Source organism: Danio rerio, chromosome 3 (genome assembly GCF_049306965.1).
Source record: "Danio rerio strain Tuebingen ecotype United States chromosome 3, GRCz12tu, whole genome shotgun sequence".
In the NCBI taxonomy this organism is placed as follows: domain Eukaryota; kingdom Metazoa; phylum Chordata; class Actinopteri; order Cypriniformes; family Danionidae; genus Danio; species Danio rerio.
In genome coordinates, this window is record NC_133178.1 from 37,839,084 (window position 1) to 37,856,365 (window position 17,282).

Genomic DNA, 17,282 nt, shown 5'->3' on the forward strand with positions numbered 1-17,282 from the left:
AAAAAAGATTAAAACACTATACTGGTATTGTGACAATAAGAAAAGAAATCAGTTATTACAAATAAGTTATTAAAACTTACGCTTGGAAATGTGTTGGGGACAAAAAATCTTCTTTCCATTAAACAGAAATTGGAGAAAAATATACAGGAGGGCTAATAATTCCGACTTTAGCTGTATATACTTCATTAATGTTTTACATTTTGAAAGATACACCATTTATGTGAAGCAAAAACAAAAGAAACAGCTACCAAAAGAAAATCCTATGCTTTTGCATAATATCTAAAACAGAAATACTATGAAATTAGCTTGATTCAGATAACACTGCATGCATGACAGCATTCCTTTTCTTTAAGAGCAGTGGAAATAAAGCTGAACTAAAACACATGATCAGTCTCAGTATACGCTCCAGTGAACAAGGATGATTCCACAGACTATTTCAGGAAAATATATACATGAATCACCACACCTTCAACCTGGGCAGCAGAGCTGAGTCAATGTGAAATGTCTCTTCCTTTAAATCCAACAATGAAGTGTTACAGTCTCCTCAAACTAAAAGACCTCTGCAAACACATGGGACACCCCCATATCCATTAAATAGAGGTGGTCCCGTGATTCAGCCTATAAAGCTTGTGTCATGACCCTGTCTATCAAACATCAGACTAACATTATGAGCCAAGCCTATAGAGACGAGCTCGATTAATCGACATTCTGCATCTTATCAATGTACAGTACTGAATATATTGCATACACACTCATTTTAAAAGCTAAAGAATTTTCTCTAAAAATTTTAACTTCAGCCTAAAATAAAGCATCGACAGAATTAGAATAGCGTGTCTACTTAAATACTACAACAATTTCCCTGTCCCTCTGCTCTCTTGCTTTTTTTTTTTCTTGATTTTTCCATCTGTCTCTTTGGCTTCACGCTTCTTTCTTACACTCTGGCCCTCATCCTCTCCTTTTTCTTTTCGTCTTCACACCATCTCTGGCTCCAGGGGACCGACTGCCAGAGGGAGGGACATGACTACAGGAAATTGGGAGGGCGACTCGATAAGGTAGGACATTAATCTGATAGGGTTCCTAAGCAACCTGCAGGGCCAGTGAAATAAAAGTAAGAGAAAGTGTACTAGATCAGGGAGAAGAAAAAATATTAAAATCATGGTGGTTTCATGCACTTTTTTTATTTTTGTGGAAGCGCCAATGACAAAGGCAAGAAAGAATCTGCAGACATTTTTGCTATTTCTGCAAAGAATTTTGCAAAAATTTTGCGAATTTAAGCATGATAATTTTAGGAGTATCATAACTAAAAACTTAATATATGAAATCAAAAGTTATGGATTTTTAATATTTATTTTGGTGGTTTGGTGGTTTCATGTTTACAATGCAAATCCAATGTGATCCACTTATTTGATAAACAAACAGGTCTGTCATATAATATCTCTACTAAAAGACAGAAAATATTAAATACTACTTAAACTGTTGTAAATAAATCATATGAACATTTTAATATTATTATATCACAATAATAGTAATGGAAAATGAATTAACAAACTGGATAAATATTAATCTACACACATTTACACAAGTAAATATATAGACTCAATGATGGGCTAAAAATCTGTGGAAATCTGTGGATTTCTGCAAGCGCAGATTCTGTGTGGGCCTACCGATGACACTCTGAAAAAATATTAATTGTATTTACTCTTTTTTTTTAAAGTCATTATTGATGAAAATATTAGATTACATTGGAAAAATGTTCTTTTAGGAATTTTTGAAAACTCTAGAGACAAAAAGACCCATGCATTGTGTATTAATTTCCAAATTATTTTTCCATTTCAATTTCCATTAAATGGCTAAATTTCATTTTTATAAATGTAAAATTTCAGGTAAAAATCAAAATGTTATTGCCTTTAAAAATTAGGGGAAGCAATATATTGATTCCATGTTACCCTCAAAAAAATCTAAAAGCTCTGTGAATTGTACAAGCCTGTATCGTTTAATGTAATCCTGTGATATTGTTTATATCTCCCCTAGCCTTTGAAATGTTCTTTGCATTTGTTGTACTTGAATCGCATTGCATTCTTGGCATTATTCAATTAATAAAAATTAGAGGATAAGGTAAGTGGTTGCAAACAGTTTACATAAGCTAAATTTAAACAAACAAATTTTAAAAATCTTAAAAGAATAAGTGCACTTTAAGTACCCAGATGATGCACTTATTCAACCATTAAAAGGGTTGAAAGTTGGACACTTCACGCACTCAACAACCGTTTGTTAGGTCTATTTAACTGACTAGATTTTGATTAAACTACATAATCGATGCTGTAAAGGATACGTTAAAGCAATATTGAAATAAGTACGCAGATATACAAATCTACATTTGTTGACAGCTAGTTTGAGTTAACTACAGTATCTACCTAATTTTGGCCCAATTTTTTAGATTGGTTCTCATTTAAAGAGCACCTATGATGAAAATCAACTTTTGTATACTGTTTGGACAGAACTGTTTGTATGTATAGTATGTCCACAGTCATATTAAGTGATATAAACATAATAAGTCTCTTTTTTGAAATTTCCTGACATTGAAATAAGATCCAAATGCCAGTGATTTTGAGGCCCACCACAACTTGACATAGAAGTGTGGTTTTCCCTGCTCAACGATTTGATTGGCAGGTGCCATGTCTCCATAATAACAACATGTATACACATGTCCACAGAACTTTTTTTTGCAAATAAACTAGGATTAAATTATCTATTACAACTCTCTGTGATTTTTAAAATTTGTATAAGTTTAAAATGTTTTTAAAACAGAGCATGTTTGTAATAAAGACAGTAAAATTGCAATCTAAATCACATCGTGTCAGTAAACACTAATATGTGTGTGTTTGTGTGTGTGTGTGTGTGTGTGTGTGTGTGTGTGTGTGTGTGTGTGTGTGCGTGTGTGTGTGTGTGTACAGCATTTGTGTGAGACTTATCATTTCAGAAAGGCTTGAATAAACTCCACCACAAATACATCAAATAAACGTACTTATTTTTGACTACGAGCTGTATTTTAACTTCATGCGAGTTTGTCTCTATAACTGTGCTGTTCATATGAGGCATAATGGGAAGCAGGAGGGCGGTGGGCGGGAAGAAAGCAGCTAATTTGCATTTAAATTTACAGCCTACAAAAACAGCTACACTGTAATCAGACACCAAAATGGGCATATTCAGGAGGCTATAATAAATAATCTGATGGGTATTTTGAACTGAAACTTTACAGACACATTCTGGAGACACCAAAGGCTTATCTTACATCTTGTAAAAAGGGTAAAATAGGTGCCCTTTAAAATACAATCAGTGAAAATATAAATGTTGAGTATGTGAATGACATTTGTTTAATATTTGTCCACTATACAAGAGTCACATACACAGACACACACACACACACACACACACACACACACACACTAGAGCATGTTTCAATTTGGTCCAAGTGAAGTATGTTCAATATTGTCATGGCTTTGTAATAATATGAGCAAATGTATTATGAATGCACAAGAATGAGCGATGAACAATAAAAGGCATTTACAAATGAGCATTACTAATGCTGAAACAAATACTGTTAGTTTGAGATTTCTAATCAATTAATTTAATTTCAAAATGTAATTTAATACCCCTTTAATAAATGTTCGACTTATTTAACAAAGATGTATTTTTTATGGCAGTTTCATTTAATGTTCTTTTCCTTCAAAATACATTTGGTCAGAAGGTCTATGTCAGACTGGACCAAAACTCACAAACACACACAAACAGTGTGATACAAGTAATGGAACTGTGTGATTTAACTAATGGAAAGGCACTGTACTTTTCTGAGTAGTATGTTTGAAAAGGAGAAATTATGTGAGAACAGACTGTTTGTTTTGATGCTCATTGACACTGAGCGTCTACTGGTACTGGCTTTTGAATACAGCGCACAAACACACAAAGATGCAGGCACTTCTTGAGAAAACTGAAAGAAAGTGGTGTTATAAATAGAATTTCAGGAGAAAGATGTTCAATGTATCAACCGATCAACATATGTGAGCAGATGTTGCTCACATATGTTGATCCAACAACTGTGATGTTTCTTTAGCATGTAAACCACACCAGTCCAAATCTGTGTCTATATTTATTGAACTCCATTAACTGATCCTATATGCTCAAGCTCATCTTTTTCCAAATGTGTTTATCTTAGTTTTTTGCATCCAATAATTATCAACATTATCTGCATCACCTTATTTTGATGGTCCCTTTTGCACATATTGTTGACTATAAATTGCATTGCAACTACTGTACATGCAAAATAATTACCATTAAAAAATATTAAACTGTATGCATCGCCCTACAACAGACATTCCCCTGAAGAAATTTTGCAAGTCCCTTTTAACTTACACTAACCCTAAATTTAACAATAACATTTAGTTGGCATGTAGTTGCAATAATCAACACATTGTCAAAGGGATGCTCAAAATAAAGCAATACCAATTTCAAACAAAGAAAAGCCCATCTATAAGCAAAATGCTAGCAGGCATCTGTAGCTCCACTCATGCTTTGCCTCTTTGCCCTTTTTTGGTAACCCTCAGATGGTGCGATGACGGGCGAACAAAATTGCAATGTTGGCCAAGCCTACTTGTAGCTTCATTTGTGCTCTTCAGAAACCTATGGGTGACATCACGGATACTACCATATCTTTTACTGACTGTGTCATTGTTTTCTTATCCTCATGCAGTTTCCAACACGGCAATTTTTCCATACTCAAACGGTCACCCTCTGCAATTTTGTCTCCATTCCCCTAGAGGTCCCTGTGTTTCCCCTCTGCCTTTGTTATTTCTCTGTGTTCTTGTTTACTTAATTTTGATCACCTGGGACTTGTTCCAGCCTGTGTATTTAAGTTGTCACTTGAGTCATCCCTGGTGAACTTGCCTTGCGTTCTCTTGTTCTCCTAAACTACGTCTAGTAATGTCTGGTTTTATTTTACCTGTTGCTGGCTGCATTATTTGTTTTCTCCCCTTGTGAAATTTTCATTTACATGTTTATTATACTGTTAAAAAAATTTGTATACCTCATTCTGAGAAGAACCTACGTTGTCTGTTTTGCTACCTCATTTTTGAGAAGAATCTAAGTTGACCTTTTTTTTAATGAATCCTGTTTTCTGGATTTGTTTTCGGGATTTCCTCTTGGAGTGTTTTCATTTGGGACCAACACAACTACCCCTGTGTCTCAGTGGTACACACACCATTCTCCACACCAAAGACCCGACTGTGACACGAATGATTTTTCCTGCTTGTTCAATTTATGCATTCAAAATGAGCTGAAACAACACAATTCTGAATGTTTAAATTTTACATTTTTGTATTGTTTTTACATTTAATCTACTTAAATTAATTCCATTAATGATTTAGAAACCATTTATTCATTTTTTGGGGGGCTTGGTCCTTTTATTATTCCGGGGGTGCCACTGCGGAATGAACTTCCTACTTATCCAGCATGTTTTACACAGCAGATGCCCTTCTAGCTGCAACCCATCACTGGGAACCACCCATACACATTCATTTACACATACACTATGGACAATTTTTTAGCTTACCCAATTTACCTATAACACAGGGGAAACCGGAACACCCGGAGAAAACCCACACAAACACAGGGAGAACATGCAAACTCCACACAGAAATGCCCACTGACCCAGTCGAGGCTCGAACCAAAGACCTTCTTGCTGTAAGTGACAGCGCTACCCACTGCACCACTGCAATGCCCATTTGAGAAACCAGAGCAGTTAGAATCATTTACCCTGTTATTAGTAAATGTGGACTGCAATTTTTGCTTACAGAATATTTAAAATCTTTCACCTTAGGTAAAAAAGTGAGTAATTTTAGCATAATTTATGTCAGGGCAAAAGACAAACCACGTGAATCTCCACTGACTTTCAGTGATGTTCAGATCATTTCTACATTTTAAACTGTTGACTTTTTTAGGTGCTTGCTCTCAAAGATGGAAAAGACAACGGGAGCTTTGTGTGTCATTATAGCAACATATTATGTACTGTTTGACAGCGTAGTCAAGCCAAAGGCTAATGATACACTGGTCATAAACACACTCATTTGAGGCTGTAATAATATGATACTGCCTAAATGGATTTGCCAAATGTTCCAGTGCATTTTATCTGCACTCTCAAAAACATTTTTTTTAATTCTGTTAACAACATGGCAATGTAGTCATTCAGATATATCTGCCGATATACTGAACACAATAGCCAATCAGAAATGTTTAAGTGTTTAAATTACCCATAATTTCCTCACCAATCAAAGCACAGTTTTAGTTTTGCATGTTTGTAAACCTGCTCATTATAACAAACAAACTGTAGACTCAAGGTAAATAACAGATTCATTGTTCAGTGTAAATTGTCATTGATTACATTTGAACTCTCTGAGAATGTAATGAACTACGATGACTGACCTTTTTAGTGGAGAGCGCTCTTTGTTCACCAAGGCTATGATCCATTCAGAGTTTAAATAAATTCACTCTTGAAATTGGAATGACTGGCATAGAGATTACCATCGGTCCAAGACTGCCACTTGCCATTGAGGAGCATTCACTCCTTCAGTGAACTGAGTGAAAAATGGATTAGGTTCACCTGGTGTGAGTGAATGGAGGCGGGGACTAATTAGCATATTTATGAATCCATATATGGTATAGGGGAGATATATTCAAGCTATATTCATTCATTCATTTTCTTTTGAGCTTAGTCCCTTTATTAATCCGGTGTCGCCACAGAATAACTTCCAACTTATCCAGCATGGTTTTACGCAGCGGATGCCCTTCCAGCCACAACCCATCTCTGGGAAACATCCACACAAACTCATCCTATATTCACACTTAAAATATATTTATATGTAAAAAAAAAAACATTTACATTTAAACATGTTATTTTGATAATAAAATTAGTTTTGAGGGATACAATTAGTGACTACAATGTGACTTCAAGAAGACATTTTCTGTTTCTCATTAAAATTCATTAATTTCAAATGCATGTTAGCTTCTCATGTGAAACTTTCTAAACAAATGTCTTATGCACTGAGAATAGGATTTGCAAAAGTACAACTATTTACTATGAAATGGCAAGTACAAGGTTAATAATTTTCCTGTAAAATATACAGTAACTTACTGTAAATCAATTACAGTAAGAATAATGTATTTAAATTTACAGTACAGCACTCTAGTTTATCTTGCTACATATGTATTTACAGCATTGTATATCTTTACTGTAAAATATATAGTAACTTTCAAAATGCAAATTATACATTAACACACAACATAACTGTCCTAAAGTAAAATTCAGTTCATATAACAGTTAAATCCGATGTAATTTACAAAAATTGTTAACAGTGTAGCTATTTTATTTAGTGTGAACTTCATATATTACATTTTAATAGTCTATGTGCATATATATCACAAGATATTTTTGAAATGAACAAGTTTCCTGTTGTGCGAATGCCATATCAAACATTATTTAAGAAGTCCAAGTCAGCTTTTCTTTTTATATGCATACACATGATTATACCATTACTGTAAACTTTATTGTTCCCTTTTGGGGCAATTTGTTCTGCAGCATAATAAATTTACAACATATATATATATATATATATATATATATATATATATATATATATATATATATATATATATATATATATATATATATATATATATATATGTGGATGTATATATATATTAGGGCTGTCAAATGATTAAAAAAATAACATGATTAATCACACCTTTTTTTGTAATTAATCATGATTAATCACGAAATGCCATATTTATCACAGAAGTAAAAACACAGGCATGTAAGGGCCTTAAATTTCAAAACAATCCATGCCAATAACAAACAAAACTGCTTTCCATGTTGGATTCTGAGTGGACTACAATTAAACACACACATGCACACACACACACACACACACACACACACACACACACACAGACAAAGCGTGCAGTGCCGGTGAGCGAGAGGGATCCCTTCAGATTCAACAACAAGCACGATTGCGTTCATCTAATTTGCTTAAACTAAGCATTCTAAAGTAAGGAGCAAGTATTGAATTATGAAGTAAGCAAGGATTCTGATAAAGGAACATGAAGCAGACGCTTTACAAAAGGGAGGAAACACATCAAACTTAATGAAACATTTGAGGAATGCAGCTTAAGGGCAGAGAAATGTTTTGCGAATTCATCTGGCACTTTCATTCACATGGACACCAATACTCAGCTTTGATGATTAAGTTAATACTGATCAAGAGTCGACCATGTAAGCAGTGATTTTTGATTATCTTAAATGACCACGCGAGTCCCGAAATGCCGAAGTTGTTCTTTCCGTTCGCCATACGGTATCAAATTCCATTAAAACATCCTGAATGAAACTGAATGAGAGTGAACTGCTGAACTGCAGTTAAAGTCTAAATATTAAAAATGAAACACCCGAAATTGCATGAAACGCAGGATAGCCTGAAGATGCGACATTAATTGTTTCAGGGCCAGACCAAGCTGAACTGGTGCTCTAGGCTGGTGATTGAGGAGTGGAAGAGATTTTCAGTGGCAACCCGTGATGCTCTGGTCAACTCCATGCCCAAAAGAATTAAAACCATGCTGGAAAATGATGATGGCCACACAAAATATTGACCAAAAAGTTAAAATTGGTTGTTTGTGCGTTATTTCAAATTCCTACTTCCGGTTTGAAATTAATTTTGGTAACGCTTTCTTTTACAACCCGCAAAGTACCGCTTAAGTACAGTGAAATTACAGTGTACTTTTCTGTACGTACTGTGTAAGTACACTGTCAGAAAAAATGTGCAAAATTTGTACCTTTTGGGGTACAATGGCTTGTCACTGGGGCAGTACCCTCAAGGGTACACCTGTTGTACCCTTTCACATGGGTACATATTTGTACCCTAGCAGTATGTACCTTTAGGGGTCAAATATGTACCTCTGCTGACTAATTTGTACCTTACTTGGGCTATGGTACAATAATGTACCTTTAAAAAAGGTACAATTTCTCCTCCATAGGGATGAATTTTGTACCCTTTCATTTCAGATTTGTACTCCATACACAATAAATTTATTTATCACATTTATTAAACATATTAAATATCAACATTTTTACAGGATAAATGTTTAAACATTACATCATTTTGAAAGAATAAAAAGCAATATTTTTCCATGAGTACAAACTGCACGATAATTGTAATTTTATACCTGTAACATTTTATCACAAACACACATGGAAAGATTCAAAACAATTACACTGTCACCTTTTTAAAAGATGAAAGTTTTAAACTATCACAAAGTCATACCAGATGCATAAACTTAAAAAATAGCTGCTTAAACATTTTAAAACATTTTATGAAACAGCAAAAAAACTTAATATTATTTTTTAAACACCAGTACATCCCATTTCACTGAGCATTTTTACCAATGTAACAAAGTAATTTTTCTAAAACAACAGTAGACCTAATAAAATACATTTTTGTTAGTGCACTGCATTCTACATTTTCTAAAAGCATCAAGAATCTCAAAGCAATCTTTTTCCATACAGTACATTGAAACATGTCACTTAAAGTATACCCTTAATCATTTTAGATCTCAAAAACACTTTTGATCAAACAGTTTTACACATTTGATTTGAAATTTCTAAACATTCTTAAGAAACATTTTATCAGCAGAGTATGTTTCAAGAGCCTGAAAGTCCGTCTGTCTTGGTTTATAACACCCCATTCAAAGTCAAACTCTTACTGTATTTGCATGGAAATATGAATCATACAACAGCAGAATTAAAAACTTGCTACACAGAAACCAGTGCAGTATTGACATTTAAAATGTATTTCATTAGGAAAGAGTCATTTCTTCTCCATTAGCGGTCTCACATGCACATGAAAACAGTTCAATTTGAACACCTGAATGTGTCAATCTCATCAAGGATGTTGGGCGGAGAAAATTCTTAGCATTGTTTCATCTTGTGCTTCTCAGTTGATTTGGGCAATGTTATTGAAATGTCTATAGCTGCTAGTCTTAAAATACTGATGCCGACTCAAAACGCATGCAGCAAAGTAAATGCAGTAAATTTTGGATCTCCATCTTCACACCGTTGCTGATGTTCAAATTTAAATTGTTGTTCCATCTTGGGGAGTTGCTGATGTTCATCCTTTGCATTCTTTATGTAGCATGGATAAGCCAAGTTGAAAACACAGTAAACAGCGAAGGATGTAATAATGCCTCTAAAACGGACTTTCAGCCATCTGTAGAGTTGGGTATGGAGCATCATCATCATCCCACTGTGAAAAGAAAAAGTAAAGGACATCAATAAACAATGTAAAATCTGTCAGAACTGCATAACATCTATCAGAGTATTACAAAGTGTTTAACCAACAGTACCCAAACCTCTTCCAGTGTAATTACTGTAAGCAATCATTTTCCTCTTTAAGAATATGGGGGAGCAGAATTAGAGCAGCACGAAAGTCAGAATCTATTGCAAAATAAAATCATCCATCCATTTATTTTATTTTCGGCTTAGTCCCTTTATTAATCTGGGGTCGCCACAGCGGAATGAACCGCCAACATATCCAGCATGTGTTTTACACAGCGGATGCCCTTCTAGCTGCAACCCATCACTGGAAAACACCCATACACACTTATTCACACACTATGGCCAAATTTGCTTACCCAATTCATCTGTACCGCATGTCTTTGGACTTGTCGAGGAAACCGGAGCACCCGGAGAAAACCCACGCCAACATGGGGACAACATGCAACTCCACACAGAAATGCCGAGTTTTAAACCAGCAACCTTCTTGATGTGAGGCGATCGTGCTACCCACTGCGCCACTGTGACACCCTAAAATAAAATAAAGACAAATAATGAAGTACTCTTAAATAATTTAATAATATAAAGGACCTGTTTTTAAAATAAAGATAAAATTATTGGAATGTTTAGCAAATGCTGAATAAAAGATATTGATGTATTTTTATGAATTACATTTTTTTAAAGAAAAACATTAAGGAATGTTCTGTATATAAAGGGTTTGTATATAAGGCCCACGAGTTTGAACTTGCTAAATCCAGCTTGAAAAGGCACTTAATGATCACATCCAAGAAATAAGGGTTTGATCTAGCAAAATTATTATTACGTAAGTTTTATGTTAATAACTGTTAGATCATCCGCAAACTTCTATTCTCTTGTTTTTTTGTAGACTTGGGCCAGTGGAGATGCTTTTTTTCTTAATCAAGCTCAGGCACCTTTAGCACGAGCTGTCCTTGAAGCTCTGACTTGGTTGGAGATGGTTGATGAATGCATTCAGTCAGGTTCACCATGACTATAATAAACAAAAAGGAAATTAGTGATTCACTTTAACTAAAAACATTATCTAATATTCTTTGTTGCCATTTCCCTTTAGTTATCATTGTACAAATAGTTGTAAGCTTGAATGCACATATGTTCACCACAAAGCTTAAAAATTAAAAAAAAAATTAACAATAGTCATAACATTTATAATAGTCATTTGATCCTACACTTTGGCAATTACTGACATTATACTTTTCATTTAAACTGAGAACTGATTTAAAATGTGTGATCTCACTGACAAGGGTGTTTTTAATAAAGGGTCACACACCTCATTTCACTGGATACGCAGGACATTCGCATTACCCTCAAAAGATGATGCATCCTCACCAATTGCAGCAATCACCTATTGGATCAAATATCCATAATAAGTCCATAATAATGACAATCATAAAAATTCAAATATAACTTTAACACTTCACCTAACAGTTTCATAGAAAAAAAGGAGATTCAATTTAAGACTGCACAATGAATTCCTGGGGAAAAAGTATACACACACACACACACACATACATAATATATAAATATATATATATATATATATATATATATATATATATATATATATATATATATATATTATCAACAAACAGATGAAATACAAAATACTAAATACATACGTTATTACACTCTACTGCTTCCTCGTCCACTTCATTTTCTGAAAGAAAAAAAATTATGATCGTTGTGAACTTGAGGTTAACAGCAAAAAAAAAAAGCTTTAAATTAGCAACTTAAAGGTTTGATAAATGACCCGCACCTCAATCTGACACGACAGATGATTATGACTCTCTTGAACATGCATTTATAACGTTATTTAACTGCTATGAATGGACGTGGGTCGAGATATGCATAAACTAACGTTAAAGTTATATTGTTTCAGACATGAAGGCATTCACTTCACTCCGTTCCGAAATAAACATGGACGTTAGCATGAATGTTAGCTCCCCAACACTAAGGAAATTCTGAGTTTATAAATAACGTAACTTATGCAATAAAGACTTAACCACATTATCCAAACAAAACTAACTTAAATGTGTTTCTCTGGACGTTTCACCGCTGTTTTGCCAGTGTCTCGAGCTCTGTCTCATGGCCAGGTTATGTAAAAAATCATATTTTAATTTCTGGTCAACCTTAAATTACAAAAGGGTCCCCTCACGCGGCAGGTAACTCGACGGTAACGTTAATCTTAACTACATACACAAGGCAAAGTAACGTCAAATATGAATTGAATAAGACCCAACGGATATTTACAATAAGTTATTTAACATTAAACTCACCTGCAAATGTCTGTGCTTCGTCTTCACGAGCGTATTCCAGCGTCTTTGCGTCCTTCAGGTCGATCCTCCGTCGACGCCGAGAAGAGCGTCAGAACAACAGTGCAACAGCTGGAGATTAACCGTCACACGTAATCAGCTGGCATTATGAATGCACGGCGCGGGCAAAAATCCTATTGGACAACACGAATTCAAATTTGCTGGCTGCTAATGCTAAGTGAAAGTCAATGGACAATGCCCCGCTGTGCAGACCCGCAAGTTAAAAAAAAATCATCTAATGTTTCACAAAATGTAGTTTTAAGAGTATTTCAGGCGAGAATGTAGTTGTTTTAAACTCGAATCGGCAGTTTATTTAAAAAGACAGCGCTTCTTTGACAATGTGCTTCAGTGAAAGCGGACTCTGTCAGCGGGAGCTTTATGATTCTCTCCCCCGCCGACAGCAGCTTTTACTTCGGCCAGTCAATCTCGGATCTGCCGCTGGATTCAATCTCCCTCTTGTAGTTAAAACACGATATTTATTACATTTTGTGTATATCTAACGGCCAGTTTTTGGTCTTTTAAATCTATTATTTGTTCTCAGCTGTATTATTTTGGCAGTATTATTCTGTTACGTTTTAAAATTGTTTTATTAATTAATTTATTAATGCTACAAGGTTGCACTTTGTCTTTGTTTACCAAGCTGGTTACCTTTAATTCCTATTGTATTCAACTACTTTATAATTGTATGTCCATTCTAGTAGTTTATTAAATCTGATAATCAAAGAAAGGTCTGTGTATAATTAGCCATTTCACTTTACATTTAGGGGGATTTATGTTAACATTTTCTTAAATCAAAAATATTAATTTATAATATTTATAAGGCCATGTTTTATATAATTAAATAATTTAATTTATGATGTACAGTTTTTTTGTGTGCATTTCTTCCAAATAACCAACAACTCATGACATAAATTAAGGACCATTTCATACACGTTGACTTGCTCCTTTTTCACACAAGTGATTGTACCTTTCTTTGGGCCTTAAATGGCCCAAACATGGACCCTTTGACAGTTGGGAACATATTTGTACCTTTTTTACCCTTAAATGGTACATATAAGTATCTTAGGGTGCTACTTTGAACCATTGAGGGTACAACTTCACCATTTGTACCCCAAGTGTTCACAAATGTACCCCAACCGTACCCTTTTTTCTGACAGTGTATAATGAACGTATGTGTAGGTATGAGGGAACAAACCATAATGCTTGGGTAAAAAGGGGGTAACAACCAGATGTTCATCACGAAAATGACCGCGTAAGTACAGTGAAATAACGGTGTACATTTCTGTACCTATAGTGTAAGTATAAATAACGTTTACGTAAGTATAAGGGAACAAACTGTAATGCTCGGGTAATAAGGGGATAACAACCAGATATTTAGCATAAAAGGTACCGCGTAAGTACAGTGAAATAAGGTTGTACTTTTCTTTAAATTGCAAAAGAACAAACCATAATGTTTGCGTAAAAGGGGAGTAACAATAAGATATCCATCACGCAAAGAAGTATATTAAGTTTACGATGTACATTTCTTCAAGTATTGTATACATATAAAGAATTATGCAAGGATGGTGACAACCTATTGCTATCTACAAATGTACTGTATATGCACCTGCGTGTGTACATTAGTACTCTTATTCAGTGCTTGGGTTTTATATGGGGTGTTTAATGAATAAAAGGTTTACAACCTGTGAAATTATGAACCCTTATTGTATACTGTATGTATTTTAAATCTGCAATTCAATATAAAATATATTTCCATACACTACTTACCTTATGTTTACTCGTCGATCTCACCAAAGCACTCAATGTCTCCATAACTCACTATCAACAAATAACTTTGCATGACATAGGCCTACCGTCAGGGTTCAATGCAGATTAAAACAGGCTCGCATCTTTACTGCTGTTGCACAGGGGGGCTAACTGTTGCATTTCAGTAAATGTATAGCTGATGCTTTATAGAAAAATCTAGTAATTTGGTCTTCATTCAATAAAAACTGCTGCTGTAGTTTACTCTGTTCTTAGTGTTCAAGTATACACTAGTATGTTAAAGTTCAGCTTCTTCCCTCTTTGTTCCCTGTAGTTAAAGGGTAAATACAGTATTTGTTCCCTCCTTGTTCCCTGTACTTACAGGGTAAATACCACATTTGAGGGTTGTAAATTAAAGTGAAGCTTTGTTCCTCCCTTGTTACCTGTACTTACAGGGTAAATACCACATTTGAGGGTTGTAAATTAAAGTGAAGCTTTGTTCCTCCCTTGTTACCTGTACTTACAGGGTAAATACCACATTTGAGGGTTGTAAATTAAAGTGAAGCTTTGTTCCTCTCTTGTTACCTCCTTGTTCCCTGTACTTACAGGGTAAATACCACATTTGAGGGTTGTAAATTAAAGTGAAGCTTTGTTCCTCCCTTGTTCCCTGTACTTACAGGGTAAATACCACATTTGAGGGTTGTAAATTAAAGTGAAGCTTTGTTCCTCTCTTGTTACCTCCTTGTTCCCTGTACTTACAGGGTAAATACCACATTTTAGGGTTGTAAATTAAAGTGAAGCTTTGTTCCTCTCTTGTTACCTGTAGTTAAAGGGTAAATACAACATTTGTTCCCCCCTTGTTCCCTTTAGTTTACAATGTAAAATCTTAAAGGCAGTGAAATAAATATACAAACACATAATATATTTCTAATTTACTTTGTAACCTTTATTTTAATAAATAAGCATTTTAAAAGACTTCATATTAATCAAACATTGTCTTGTCTATCATTGCCTATACTCATTCATTTTCTCTTCGGCTTTGTCCTTTTGTTAATCTGGGGTCGCCACAGTGGAATAAACCACCATCTTATCCAGCATATGTTTTACGCAGTGAATGCCCTTCCAGCTGCAACCCATCTCTGGGAAACATCCATACACACTCACTCACACGCATTCACTACGGACAATTTAGTCTACCCAATTCCCCTGTACCGCATGTCTTTGGACTGTGAGGGAAACCGGAGCACCCGGAGGAAACCCACGCGAACGCAGGGAGAACTCCATGCAGAAACCTTCTTGATGTGAGGAAACAGCACTACCTACTGTGCCACCGTGTTGCCACCCAGCTGCAACCCATCACTGGGAAACATCCATACATACTCATTCAGACACATACACTACGGACAATTTTACCTTACCCAATGTCACCACATATTTTTGGACCTGTGGGAGCACCCGGAGGAAATCCACGCTAACATGGGGAGAACATGCAAACTCCACACAGAAATGCCAACTGACCCAGCCGAGGCTCGAACCAGCGACCTTCTTGCTGTGAGGCGATTGTGCTACCCACTGCGCCTGCCTATACTCAAACAGCAAAATAACACATTATTTCCTTCCCACTTTTTTTCTGGCATCTCTTGCTTGGCTTCCTCTTCTGCTCTTCTCAGCTTCCACTGAGGACTCTGATGGTGAGTGGCTGATGAAATCCCATGGGTCTTGCTGCTCTGCATTTATATAAAATATATAAACAGACAGAAAGGCTTTTAGTAAGCTATAGACATGTTTATTTTCCTGTTTAATGTGTGTGTAGTGGTTGTCCAACAATTTCACACACTAAACATTTACAGATATATACAGATACAGATACAGACAGGCTATTGATATATCAAACTGGCATGCTACAGAAAATATCAATTTACATTTCCAAACATTAATTTTGTCATTTACTTTGCTGTAATTAACGTATATAAAGGGAGAAAATCGTCTGCACAGTCAGTATGACAACAGCCACAGAGATCTGACCTGCTCATCATCCAGTCTTTCTGGAATGACATGAAGAAACTAAATCCATAGGAACTTTGGCAACATTTCTAAAATGTGCAAAGTAAACGACAGTAAACATTGGTAAATATTCGCTGCTGGCCGTTTAGATTCGGCCATGAACTAACGTTAATGTTACGCTAAAAACAAATTAAACAAAATAAATATAATCTGGTTAATGCACAATTTCTAATCGTAACAATAGCCTTATTTACTGACAACGATTTACTCACATGTGTTACATGGTGACGGAGCAATTCCAAACGGAGCAATTCCAAACGTCCCAAAAGTCTGAGCAAAACCTCGTGGCGTGCTGCTGCAGTTTGATTCGGATCTTTAGAGGCTTCTTGATTCACAACTCAGTGAATCAGTAGGCGCGTACCTGAAGTGATACAATATCGCGAGATGGATTCAAATGCGGAGCTGTCTGTTGTTCTCGCGATGTTTTGATGTCACACTGATCGGTTTGTTGAAGACGAATCGATTCAACTCTCCGTCCTCCATTCCCAGAATTTCCTGTTCACGGCAGTACAAGGACGGCAGCGCGAGGTAAATAAAACAAGTATTTTTATGACGTTATGTACATAGAAGTGTTTGTTTAGGTTTTTGTTTATATCTGATGTTTGTACCTATTTTTAACAATTACACCCTTTTCACAACACTGCGATCATCAGGATCTAAAATCCTTGAGTTTTTTATATGATTTTTTTTATGAAATAACATTTATTTGTATCTACGTATGCATTATATAATATGATTACATGTGCGAGGTGTTTCAA

General features: G+C 35.2%; 1 long non-coding RNA gene across 1 annotated transcript; it reads right to left on the reverse strand.

Annotated features, from left to right (window-relative positions):
- Positions 1-9,126: 9,126 nt before the first annotated feature.
- On the reverse strand, positions 9,127-12,798 carry LOC101885970 (uncharacterized). Its single transcript, XR_223319.5, has 6 exons — positions 12,682-12,798; positions 12,025-12,062; positions 11,676-11,750; positions 11,302-11,378; positions 10,729-10,900; positions 9,127-10,340 (listed from the first exon to the last, which is right to left on the reverse strand). It is a non-coding gene; the product is annotated as an uncharacterized lncRNA (long non-coding RNA).
- Positions 12,799-17,282: the final 4,484 nt, after the last annotated feature.